Source organism: Pinus tabuliformis, chromosome J (genome assembly GCF_031772625.1).
Source record: "Pinus tabuliformis cultivar Carrire ecotype Pingquan chromosome J, CPIR1, whole genome shotgun sequence".
Taxonomy (NCBI): Eukaryota; Viridiplantae; Streptophyta; class Pinopsida; order Pinales; family Pinaceae; genus Pinus; species Pinus tabuliformis.
Genome location: NC_142295.1, coordinates 634,657,388 through 634,670,635, shown reverse-complemented (window position 1 = coordinate 634,670,635; position 13,248 = coordinate 634,657,388).

Sequence of the window (13,248 nt, the reverse complement as noted above, 5' to 3'; positions counted from 1 at the left end):
GTTCATATTTTCATCCTCCTTTGCATGAAGTTGAATCTAGGTCCACCAATTTGCCTACTAGCGATGTTTGTACGGTTCCTTTGGCTCCAACACAGTTATCTGCCGAAGGTAATATATTGATTGGCTCAACGACTGTACCTATAAACATCTCTAGGAACAAGCTGGTGGAGCCCCCTGATGGGCTCTACCTCAAGAAGTACTTTTCTTAGGTTATGGCCGAGCAATGGCTTCTTTGTATATTTTGTATTTTTGTACATATCTTATCGGGAGTTTTTGTGATATTAATACTTTTTTGATCTGCTTTGGTAGGTGTTGATGGATGACTTTGTCTATTTTGGATTCATCGATGGTGCTAGTCAGCACACTCGGAACCTCGCTTCCACAGCTTGGGCGATTTATTATCCAACTGGTCAGTTGATGGTGTCAAGGGGAGTATGTATTGGTTCTGCGTCAAATAATATTGCCGAATATACTACCGTTATAAATTTACTATCCGAAGCTATTTCTTATGGAATTGATTCGTTGGTAGTGTATCTTGACTCACAACTGGTAGTGTCACAATTGAATAACATTTATCGGGTTCGGGATCCTTATTTATATCGCCAATTTTTGAGAGTGAGGGTGTTGCAAAGATAATTTGTTTTTATTACTTATTTGCACATTCCACAATCTGACAATTCATTAGCGGATTCTATCGCTAATCAAGCATTAGATTGGCATATCATTCATTCATCAAGATAAAAGTAAACATCAAAAATCTGGAACTGTATATATATATATATATATATATCATAAAACCACCCGTGTGTACAGAAAGTGTTTCAAAAATAATATACAAAATCGGGACTGATGCCCATAATAATGTCCAATCTATCTATTACTTGGCTCAGGATGAGCGACTAAGTAGGTGACTATTGCGTTGGCCACACGCCGAAGAATGCGAACCCAGTCTCGTGGTACTCCTACCACGTGGCGCTGCATCTCCTCAGGTAGGTCTTCTATGATCACCATCGGTACCTGGTGAGTCAATCTCACCAAGTTTCATTGGACTGCGTATAAGACCCTCTCTGTCTCTGTAGCCGTCTCTTCAGCACCTCTTCTGCGACGCCTATGTTGTGGAAATCCGTCTAGTTGTACCGGACCCACATCTGGAACATGATCATTATATTAGTATTTTAATCCCATAAAAAATATCTTTAAGTTCATTTTCATATTTGAAAAACACAAAAAAAACTTAAAATTGATAAAACTTAGAAAATGGTTACCTATCTCTCCCCATGCTTCATTTGGTGGCAACACCAAATCTGGATCTCCTCTGGAATCCATGCCTGCATAGGGATAGTCGTCCACAGCGATGATTTGTTGTTCCCACCAGGAGAAGAACTCATCATCGAAAGCAGTCCTTGGCACGTCCCCGCCTCCAAGGCGTTTCATCAGGTCGGCCCACCTACCCATCCAAGGATCTCGGGGGCTACTAATAGAAACTGATACTCTGGGACGTAGCCCTAAAACCTTCTCGAAGAAGAAGGATCACAAAATGGTCTCGTATCCAAAATTTTTGGTCTGTCTTTTCTGAATGGAGGATAGCTGGCTCTTCATATTGGTAAGAAGAGGTGTACACCAATCAAAAATAGTAGTGAGACACTCCACGACCAAGCTCATGGATAGTCATGATGCTTGGTGCAATGAAGCTGATCCATTTATCCTGGTTATGGTGAACAATAAGATCCTCAGGGACAAGCTCTCTACATGTTTTATCGGAATCTGGCTTCCAATTTTCTCTGGATGCCTTGGACAATATATATGTACGTAGTCTTCCACTGAGAGACTGCCTCATGTCTAGCCAGTCGAATGTACAACTTCTCCTCTCCGGGAGAGATCAATGATAAACTAAATATATTCTACCTCTATCCTCATAGGCATTTGATCAATCATAAATGCATCATCTTCGATAATCCAGTAGTGGATTAACATTTCAAGCAAGCGGGTGTTGGCCTTCATATTTGGCATTTTGAAAAATTTCAATAAACTGCAACCCCTCAATGCATCTAAGGCCTGTTGATCTCTCCAAGTGATTGCCATCCTGAAAGAAAATTGATTTCCAACCGTTAGTTTTTTGTGTTTAAATTTTAAACCGCGTATACGCGGGTCCCTTTCATATGCAGTCACGTGTAGGGCCTGCGTGTACGCGGGTTTATAATATCCAACCCGCGTATATGCCGTGTTGAAATTTTTAACATAAATTCCTACAGTAAAATATCAATAAAAATTTCTGAAAACAATCATAAAGTAATGCAAGCTAGAATTGGGGGTTACCTGATGATTTTTATCCAATTTGAATGGTCCAATTCTTTGGGGGGCAAGTTTTCTCTTTTTTCTCCACAGCTTTTGCTCTCAACACAAATGGTACAAATGGTGAGTCAAAAAGTCATTTTATAAGCTTTGAAAATGTCAAATTTTTTTCAAAACTTGATTTTTTCGTCTCATGAATCTTTTAACTTGTGAGCTTGGATTGTCGGGAATAGGTTGTTTTTTTAAGGACATTTTGGACACTTTTTCGGAAATTTCACATCGGCTCCATGACTGTTGACCCGTCATGGCAGGTATCGTTTACTTACTGGCATACAGGTTAGGGAAATCATTTTTTCCGTTGCATTTTTCATACTAGCCTCCATTTGTCGATACACTTGCCATAGGGTCGATCCTATCATGTTATGGTTAGTAAACCATGTTCACTAGCCGATTTTTAAATCATGACACAATGGTAGTGTTATAGACATATTTGGGCACATCAACCCCAAACTCATATGTCAATGATATTAGGGCTCATCAACCCCTAAAGGAGTTGTTTTATACCCTAAAGAAGCTTAGTCATCTGAATGCCTCATTCCCAAAAGTTCCATCTCAGAAATCATCCAGAAAGTGCCTAAACTGAACCATATCTGAAATCCCTGTGTTAGTGTGAGATGCATCTCACCTACTACACTGTCTAAGTGAGATGCATCACAGTTTGGCCCTTTAGTAAGTATGATGGGCGAGGTTGGACAAAATTCTAGGACAGTTTGTTAGATGGTTGCTCATGGAATCTTCTAGAAACTTCTCCTGTGCCACTTGCCTCTCTGAATTCGCCTAAGGATGACTAAGGGAACTAGGAAACCATCTCCAATTCCCCTCTCTTGTGGAACTAATTTCAACAAATGGAATGGAATTCATCATCCCCATTGATGACTCACCCTCTTGCAATCATCTATAAAAGGATCTCCCATCTAAGAGATCAGGAGGCTGAATTATTCTGAGTTGTAAGGAAGTGCTGCTAGTTTTAGTATTGAGGTGAGAGCATTGTGTCATTGTTGGTGTGTTCTTGTTGATTCATGAGGTGAAGAAGGCTTGAAGCTGGGAGGATGGCGCTAGATCAGACTTCTTATGGGTTGTAATTCTCCTTGATATCAATAAAGTTCTTCAAGATTTTTCCCAATTGATTGTGTTAATTGTAAATGCATTCATTTGTTTATCATATTTATGATTCTATGATGTTTATGTTGTGATGGATCATTATGCTTTGACAGGTCTTTGTTTCTGTAGCTGTGCAGGTACTCTCCAAGCGTGTTAAGTACGGGGAGGAGTTACGGGATCAGCCAAAGGAGAGGGAGATCAAGTGAGGATTCAAGCGGAAGTTATAGGTTGGTCTTCATAATCTCTTTCTAATCTATCACTCATAGGAAAGATAGTGAATTGCTTTAACTGTTGTTTCTACGTTAGCTACCAAACTGAGAGGGTTAGTCATTCGAAAAGACACTAATTTTCCCAAAAACAAATTGGCGACTCCACTTGGGAATGATGACTGCTTTTTGCTATTGCTTGCTCTATGTTGAATCATATAAACTATAGACAGAGTCTGAAGTTAGCCAGGAAGCTTTTGAACCACTTTTGTTATACAATTGCGTAGTAGATAAATGCTACTTTAGTCAATCTCCAGTTTAGTTTATATCTTGAGAATTTGATTTTCAAAAGCATCAAAATGCCCTTGTTGGTAGCTTAGTAACCTCTTAGGACATTCCATCATACTTTGCTTATCATTTTTCATCAAAATCAAGCTTAATCCATTGAAAACTGCTGCAAATTTGAGCCAAAACACTTTCAGAAATTGCTCCCTGGACCATCGCATTGTCTTGAACTGTAAAGTGAGATGCATCTCAGTTCCTGAATGGGAAAAGTTCTATGCATCACAGTTTGGCCCTCTAGTAAGTGCGATGGATGACTGAAACTCAATTTTTCCATCTAGGAGTTTAGGTTTTTGAATAGTTTTCATTCCTGTTTGGTTGCTTGCTGAATTTGAACAATGTCTCATCACTGAAGCAAACTTACATCTCTCAGATCAGCCTCTATTTAGAATAGGATTAGTGAATTTTTTTGTGTATGTGTTTTACATTTACAATCCATTGTCAAAATTAGTGTTAATCGATTGGTCGTTTCGATAGAAAAATTGTCGTAAAATCTTCAGTTTTCGTCGAAAAAGTGAAGTATCGTAAATTCCTCCTTCTTTTGCTAATCGATTAAACTATTTTTGGTGCATTTGATTTGATTTGTTTCCATTCAAAGTGCCAGAAAGATATTTCTTCAAACTTGAAAGTGTCGTTTTGAGTCTTCCTTTCTCTCTTTGAAGAAAAATTGTCATTTTGTGTGAAATAGTCTGAGTCATTGTTGCGTTTAGTTTTCCTTCTTGGATCATTCACATTAAGGAGAGCTGAAAACAAATACATGCATTTGCATTTTAGTATTTTGGTTTGTGAATGCTTGATAGGAATAGCTAGGGAAATTGCATTAGATGTGCTCTTTGCTTTTTGTCAAAGATCTGATTTCTCTATCTTTTAGTAGCTAAGGTTTTCATCATTCAAACTAAATCAAAAGTTTGTTTATCATTGTAGATTGCATCTTTAGGAATTTCAGATCACATTTAGCGATGAACCATCAAAGGAAAACTTTCAAGAAAGATCAAATTTAAAATGAACTCCACTGAACTTAACAATGCTTTATAATCTAACGCAACACATTTAGAGGTCTAGGCCAGAGATGTGTTCCGGCGTCGTTAAACCTAGTGGCTATCATTTTCATTGAAGGTTGGGTGATTCCTCCTCTTTGATATGACAAGTGCTAGCATGGACTTGTGCTCCCCGTACCGTCGTGTATATATTGGGAGACCACAATAGGCTTAAATCCTTTATCCATAGGAAACTGAGTCTGCCGCCTTATCGATCGCAATGCATTGAACACAACATTCGGGAAGATTTACTGCCATACATAAGTCCTTGGTGATTTCTCTTTAATTTATCACCAAGGTGTATATTGCAGTTTTGCGATTGGTTTGGTAACCTTTTTGTCTAGATTCTCCAGAGTAGTCACTTTCGTTCCTTTTCGACTCTCTAAAAGAAAAGGTCCATCAAAGCACTTGTCCTTTCAGGCTCATTAAAAATTAAAGGCAACTAGAGTCATCTTTAGCTTTTTCTCGACTCTTTAAAATTGAAAAAGCAAATTTGTGTCCAAAGTGTCGTTAAAATTAATTGACAGTGAATAAGATCCCTATTCCTTAGTTGATCTTAGGTTGAAACATATGGCAACAAATCTGGAGTCCACCGATCAAGGAATTCCTTTTGATGGAAATCCTAGTCCTTTTCCTTCTTTCGGAAATATTGGTGCTCCATATATGGCTACATTGTCCCTTTTGAGATTTACCATTGGCTTGCTAGTATGTTTGTTTTCAACCTATTTGGTTTAAAATGTCGTGATTTCTCCGCAATCGAGTACACCTCCAACTGGACAAAATCGACCTCCAGTTGATCCTAAAGTGACCCTTTGTCTTCTTCCTCGGTTGTTTCTTCCTCTCCTTCTTCCTCTTCGCCTGGTGAAAGTATTGGTACTAGTAACCAGGTGGCTAAGAAGAAGAAGACAGGGAAGAAGAAGAAGAAGGAGCAAATTCAGCAGAGGGGCAACCGAACAATCATTGCTTTGAATGCAAAATTTGATGAGAAATAGTCCATTAAGTCTCACAAAGTTCGATATCCATGCAAACTTTGTGCAGGAGACCATCTTCTTCAAAATTGTCCTGATAATCCTTGGATCTTAGAAGAATGGTCTTCCCGTTCACATCATCCCGTGTCATCAACCTCTAGAGATAATGTTGGTGACATACCATCAACTAGTGATAGTAAAGTTCATGGAAGGAAGGGACAAGTTAAGTTTCCATGTAGGTTATGTGAAGGGAATCACCCCATTCACCTTTGTCCCTATCTAGATGAAGTCAAGAAAGTGTTGGATAACTGTCCTGCTTCACCGCAGTGACTTCCATCTGGTTACATGAAACTCTCCCTAAATCCTTCACTAGTTGATGAATTTACTGACCAAAATCAGTCGTCGGTCAGACCCACTCTCTCTGAAAGTGAATCCTATGAGTCTATACTCGACCAAAATCAACAGGTCGAGGTAACAATTGACCCGATTTCACCTTCGGTAAATTGTACCTTTTCCGAAGAGAGTGAACACCATACCACTCAGGTTCTTTTTGTTTCTTCAAATTCAAATGAGCTTGGGGGAAATCCACATGTTCCATCAAGACAGGAGGAAAATCCTCCAGTTCTCGTAACTCAAGGGGTTAATTTTCCCGTTTCTATGGTACCCCCTCCAAGTAGTCTAGTCACTTCCTTTGATTGGAATCGACTGGCAGGATTCCGCCTTCCTTCTTATGTGCCTTTCCAGATCATAGTACAAGCTTGTAAAATGATTTTATTTGGCACTATTATAGATGAAGGTGCATCAGTGAGTATCCTTTCCTCAACTACTTGGCAAGCGCTTGGTTTGTCACTGCTTGTTCTTGTTACACAAAATTTGTTGAGCTTTAATAGAGGAACTAGTCGACCGTTAGGGATCATTCCTCAGTTACCCATTACTTTGGGAGGGAAAACCATTTATTTGAATGTGATGGTAGTCCCAGGCCCTTTAGATTACAATTTACTTCTTGGGCGCGACTATGTTTATGACATGGGAGCTATTGTTTCAACACTCTTTTGAGTGATTTGTTTCCCATATGAAGGCAAGATTGTAACCGTTGACTAGCTTTCATTTCCCGATCCAAATATAGCTCCTAGTCAATCATCATCCCTAAATGGTCCTTTTGTACCAATGGTATCATCCCCGCCATGGGTTAATTATGTGGCAACCTGTTCCATACCTACATCAACTGACAATCAAATCAGTGATGTTGTACATCTTGTAATGGGGGCATTGGAACTGGATCACTCCTTCATGACCTCTTATGGGTTGTGATCAAAGGTATAAGGATAGTTCCTGGTCTTGTGTCAACCTCATTAAAAAAATGAAACATACCTAAGGATAGTCCTTTGTCTTGTGTCAACCTCGTTAAAAAATGAAACAAGGGTCCAAGGATAGTTCTTTTACTGGGTCAATCTCGTTAAAAAATGAAACAGGTCCATGAGGACAGTTCTTTTACTGTGTCAACCTCGTTTAAAAATGAAACAGACCAATGAGCATAGTTCCTTGTCTTGTGACAAGCTCGTTAAAAATGAAATAAGGAATCTGAGCAGAGTTTCTTGTCTTGTGTCAAGATCGTTTAAAAATGAAACAAGGTCCCTTGGAGAAAAGTTCCAAGTCGAGTCTTTCACTTGATCTTGCAAAAGAACCTTCATTCCATCCACTTGATAGCCTTGATTAGTCTACTTAGGTGAATGTAATGAAGCTTGGGGGGCATGCACCTAGTGGTAAAGACAAGTTTCCCTGTAGGTTATGTGAAGGGAATCACCCCATTCACCTTTTTCTATCTGGACGAAGCCAAAGAGGTGTTGGATAACCATCCTGCTTCATCACAATGACTTCCATCTGATTACAGGAGACTCTCCCTTTCATCATGATGGGGGCATGCAAACCATTTTTCAAGCATAGTTTTTCATTTCGAGCTGATGTAAAAATGAGACTGAATCCAAGCATAGTTCCCTATGGTTCAAGATTGTCTAAAAATGAACCCATTTCCATTTTAACCCTTGTGATTACCATTTTATCAGCCTCTTTTATGAGATGACCCTTGGTTGTTTTCATCCCATCGCCACCATCCATTTGGCCGATCATATGTTTTCACTTGGTTGTTTACCTTTTTTGAGGAACAGTTGAAATGAGTGGTCTTATTAGCCAGCCTCTTCACATCAATCAACATGTTTTGAGAAGTTCCAACATCACTAGAACCAGTTGCTACCATATACACCACTCGTTCCTCAAAATGGAGTCCCTTTAAGCTCTTTTCAGACTCTCTAAACATGAAAAGATTGCCAAGCGTTTGCCTTTTCCATCTCGTTAAAGTATTGGAAATGACATCTCTCTTGTTTTATTTTATCCTTTTTCGTACCTGAGAGATTAATTTGTGAAAAATAACTTATGGAGTTTCCTTTCCATCTCTTTTCATTTTCCCGAACATCAAACATCAAATAGCGATGGGTTTGCCTGAAGGGCGAATTATAGAACAAGCATATGTTATCCTCCTCAAGCTTGATAAAAAATAAAGAGGCACTCATCAACAATGACTGGGGAAAAAGGGGAAAAATCTTGAAAAACTAATGGTAGCAAGTCGCTCTTGAACATGACACTTTCACTTCATCTCCATGATTGAGTTGGATTGGGTTATTCCGTTTGCTAGTCATCATACCATTGGTCTATCACACCATCCATATCTTTGGGTTAACGCTATCAATTCATCTCAGTGTCGCCGATATGTTCAAGAGAAGTCATCCAGTTAAGAAGTCATCCGGTTAACCCAAACCTTCATTTTCATGACCACCATTCCTGAACCTTGTGTCGTCAATTCATTTTCACCTCCAGAAATCATTTGCTTCATTTTGTGTCGTAGATGTGGGATACATCAAGGCCCTCCTACAATGAGTCGCTTCTTGTCGACATCAGCTCATTATCCAAGAAGTTGACTTAGAAACACCCTTCCAGTGCTTTGAAGCTTGTTTACATCAATGGCAAGTTTCTCTCTTCCGGTGACAGGTTGACATCAATGGCCTTCGACCGAAAGATTTTGCATGGTGTTCGACATCGGATCATGTATTCACACCACGTGAAATGTACTGTAGTAACTTGAGGATCATTATCATTATCGGTGATCCCTCTCGCGTCTGTTAATAGCTCACATCATTGGCTGGTAATTAGGCAATGTCTTTCCATGTTCGACCTCAAAACATCTCTTCACATGGTTTGACTTGTACATCGAGCAAAGATTGAACGAGTTTGAAGACACCGGATCTAGTTTCATCCATCCGGGCTGCAATATATTCAGGGATACAAAAACATCAAATGTACAAAGGCTCTACACAGATGGTCATCCTAATCATGGATTATGACTCTATATCTGTAGAATCACAAGTCTGTATCTGCAGACGACTATCTAATCTATGTACATGAAATGAAAATTTATAAAGCTGAGCATGGGAATGCCTCCCTCAGCTAGTTCATGAAAAATCATATTATTATGATGTATTTATTGTAATTTATGTAGGTAACCTTCTAGTTCGAAACTTCTGGTCCTCATGATAAAGCATTTCACCCGACATGAACATTTACGACCTCATGCTTTAGGGTGCAACTATTATAGAAATATTTGGGCACATCAACCCCAAACTCATATGTCGATGATATTAGGGCTCATCAACCCCTAAAGGAGTTTTTTTATACCCTAAAGAAGCTTAGTCATTTGAATGCCTGATTCCCCAAAAGTTCCATCTCAGAAATCATCCAGAAAGTGCCTAAACTGAACCATATTTGAAAGCCCTGTGTTAGAGTGAGATGCATCTCACCTGCTACACTGTCTAAGTAAGATGCATCGTAGTTTGGCCCTTTAGTAAGTGCGATGGGAGAGGTTGGAAAAAATTCCGGGACAGTTTGTTAGATGGTTGCTCATGGAATCTTCTAGAAACTTCTCTTGTGCCACTTGCCTCTCTGAATTCACCCAAGGATGACCAAGGGAACTAGGAATCCATCTCCAATTTCCCTCTCTTGTGGAACTAATTTCAATAAATGGAATGACATTCATCATCCCCATTGATGACTCACCCTCTTGCAATCATCCATAAAAGGATATCCCATCTAAGAGATCAGGAGGTTGAATTATTCTGAGTTGTAAGGAAGCGCTGCTAGTTTTAGTATTGAGGTGAGAGCATTGTGTCATTGTTGGTGTGTTCTTGCTGATTCATGAGGGGAAGAAGGCTTGAAGCTGGGAGGATGACGCTAGATCAGACTTCTTATGGGTTGTAATTCTCCTTGATATCAATAAAGTTCTTCAAGCTTTTTCCCAATTGATTGTGTTAACTGTAAATGCATTCATTTGTTTATCAAATTTTTGATTCTATGATGTTTATGCTGTGATGGATCATTATGCTTTGACAGGTCTTTATTTCTGTAACTGTGCAGGTACTCTCCAAGCGTGTTAAGTATGGGGAGGAGTTACGGGATCAGCCAAAGGAGAGGGAGATCAAGCGAGGATTCAAGCGAAAGTTATAGGATGGTCTTCATAATCTCTTTCTTATCTATCACTCATAGGAAAGATAGTGAATTGCTTTAACTGTTGTTTCTAGGTTAGCTACCAAACCTAGAGGTTTAGTCGTTCAAAAAGACACTAATTTTCCCAAAAACAGGTAGAGCCATCCTTTACATTAGCATAGTAGTTAGCACCTCACTGACATTGGTTGTCCATGCTGTTTTATTGAGTAGGCTCAGGAGTCCTCTCTAGTCCTGCCATGACTTGTGCGTTTAAGACTCATTCTTCTTTGCTTCTTCACTTCGTTCTGGCCTTATACCCTAGAGGCTCCTTTGTGTTGAGTTGTACTTCTGCATTGCATTTTGACCATTTGCACCTTTTGGCCTTGAGCCGACTTCACTTGGACTCGTGTTTAAGCCACTTTTTGACCATGTCTTCTGCAAAATCAAACTTGCAGTCCCTTAGCTTCTGCAACTTGACACACCCTCAGACCCGTGGAAGGAACATCCCTTTGAGTGTCCTCAACCAGTTTCGCCTCCCTGCATTGAGCATAGGATTGTTTCCATCCCAGGAACTAGATCATCTGTTTCACTGACACTCGTTCTTTCCACTGTACTATAGCATTCTTTTATTCCTTTTCTAGCTTAAAGAAAAAGACAAAAAAATTACATATTCCAAAAAAGAGTGGGAACGGGACAACATTTCCATATATTGTTGGTAGCTAGAGTCAGTCGTGTCACCCTTGAACAAAGAATTCAAAAAAAAGTCTCTCCTCCATTTGGGCAGGATTTAGTTTTACTTAGGTACGCCTTAACCTTGTTATTGAGTCAGTTCTCCTCTGATTGGTTATCTATTCCAATCATATGGAGAGTTCGTTCATGCCTCGTGCATGACGAACTTATACAGAGTTATCATATGCTGCCACATAGTCATCATTGAGTCATGCTTTTGTTCAAGGGAAGTAAACCTGAGTCAGCCTCTCTGTGGTGTCCCTTGACCTATTTTCTCAGTCGGCCATCCCTGGTCGTCAGTGTCTTGTTTGTCATCACATCAGTTATATTGGTCCTTTACTTGTGTCAGTTTGAGAAGGTCTCCATTGACTTCTTGCCGGTGGGTCTTGTCCTTATCGACAACGACATATTGCTCTGAGGACAGGCCTAGAGCTACACCCTGGCCCTATTTTCATTATTGATAGGTCACCTTGTGCTCATCATCGATCAGTATCATGGGTCTTTGACTAAGTGGTTTCCCTTGTGTTCAACATCAACTTTCATTATCACACATCGGGATTCGTGTAGTGCCTTGGTTTCCATTTGACCCTATTGGTGGATTCCTCGCCTTTGTGTCAGCTTTCATTATTGGTTGGTTCAGAGGGCTTATATCGTGCGCTAGCTACATCTTGTGTACGCCGGAAACGTGCTTCAGTCAGGTTACTACATCTTTTTTCGTCCGATTCCTTCCACATTATTGGCCTATGGGTTACACTCACGTTATATTGATGAAGGATGTCTTAATGCCTTCCTTCTAGCGGATCTTTTCCTATCGAATACGACTCATTGCTCTGGGGCAAAGATCTAGAGTCCATTTGGCAGTACCTTGGGATTTGCAGTCATCAGTGGTAGATCCTTCGCTATCGACAGTGGGAAACCATCATTGTCTCCTGATTGATAGATTCTTCCAGGTGTTTGTCTTTAGCTCATCTATTCGCACTTGTTAGATTGTACTGGGTACCTTGACTCTCATTATCATTATCGGTGAGTAGTCTCGAATTTGTTAACTGTATACATCAATGATCGGTAATCAAATGATTTCTCACATGGTCGACTTCAGATCATTTATTCCCATTGTGTAGAAATGTACCACGGCAGTCAGTGAAGACCTCGGGTTGCATCAGCATTCTTTGGTTCACTTTTCAGTTGCTCCTGTTGCTGCTAGTTGACGCCATTCCACATTATATGTTGCAGTGTTGCAGTCCTTCAAAACTACATCCTATATGCTGGCATCCGAGTTGTGATGTAGTATCATCTTACTCCATCACGTTCATTTGGTACTACTGGGATCAGTTTTTGACATCAGTGATTAGCTTCATTGATCATCTTCTTATATGTGATATTCATACATGTACTTGTTTGATCTTGATCAGATGATACGTTATGTACTTTCAGTTCCTTATACTTGTATACATAGTGGATCCGCTTATACTTGATATGCGTATATGCTTTACTTTCTCTGAGCATGGGTATGCCTGCCTCAGACAGTTGTTTCTTTATGATTTTCTTTTGCTGGCTTAGCACGCTGAAATCTGGTGAAGTCCTCAATTTTTGACAGGTTTCCTTTCCATATACTTAATACATTTTGGCCATCATGTACCCCTTTTAAAAACAATGTTTTACTCCTTGTACGCTACTTTTCCCTGTGTTAAAAGCGTGTACACGTGGGTCAGTCTATACCCAACCTGCATATATGTGTTGAAACACTTAAAAAAAATTAAATTTCCTTAATTATGGACGGAGACCACGGGTTTTACCTGTTGATTACCTACTAGTGCCCGTGGCCCAACTGTTCCCAACTAAAAAACTAATTTGGGAGAAGTATAAAAAGACTTCAATGGGAAGGCCTTAGGGAGGAGAAAAAGGATAGAATTACTATACTGAGATTATCCCCTGATCAAGTCTGAAGAATCCCTGTGCATTAAGCACTTCCCCAAGTTCAGG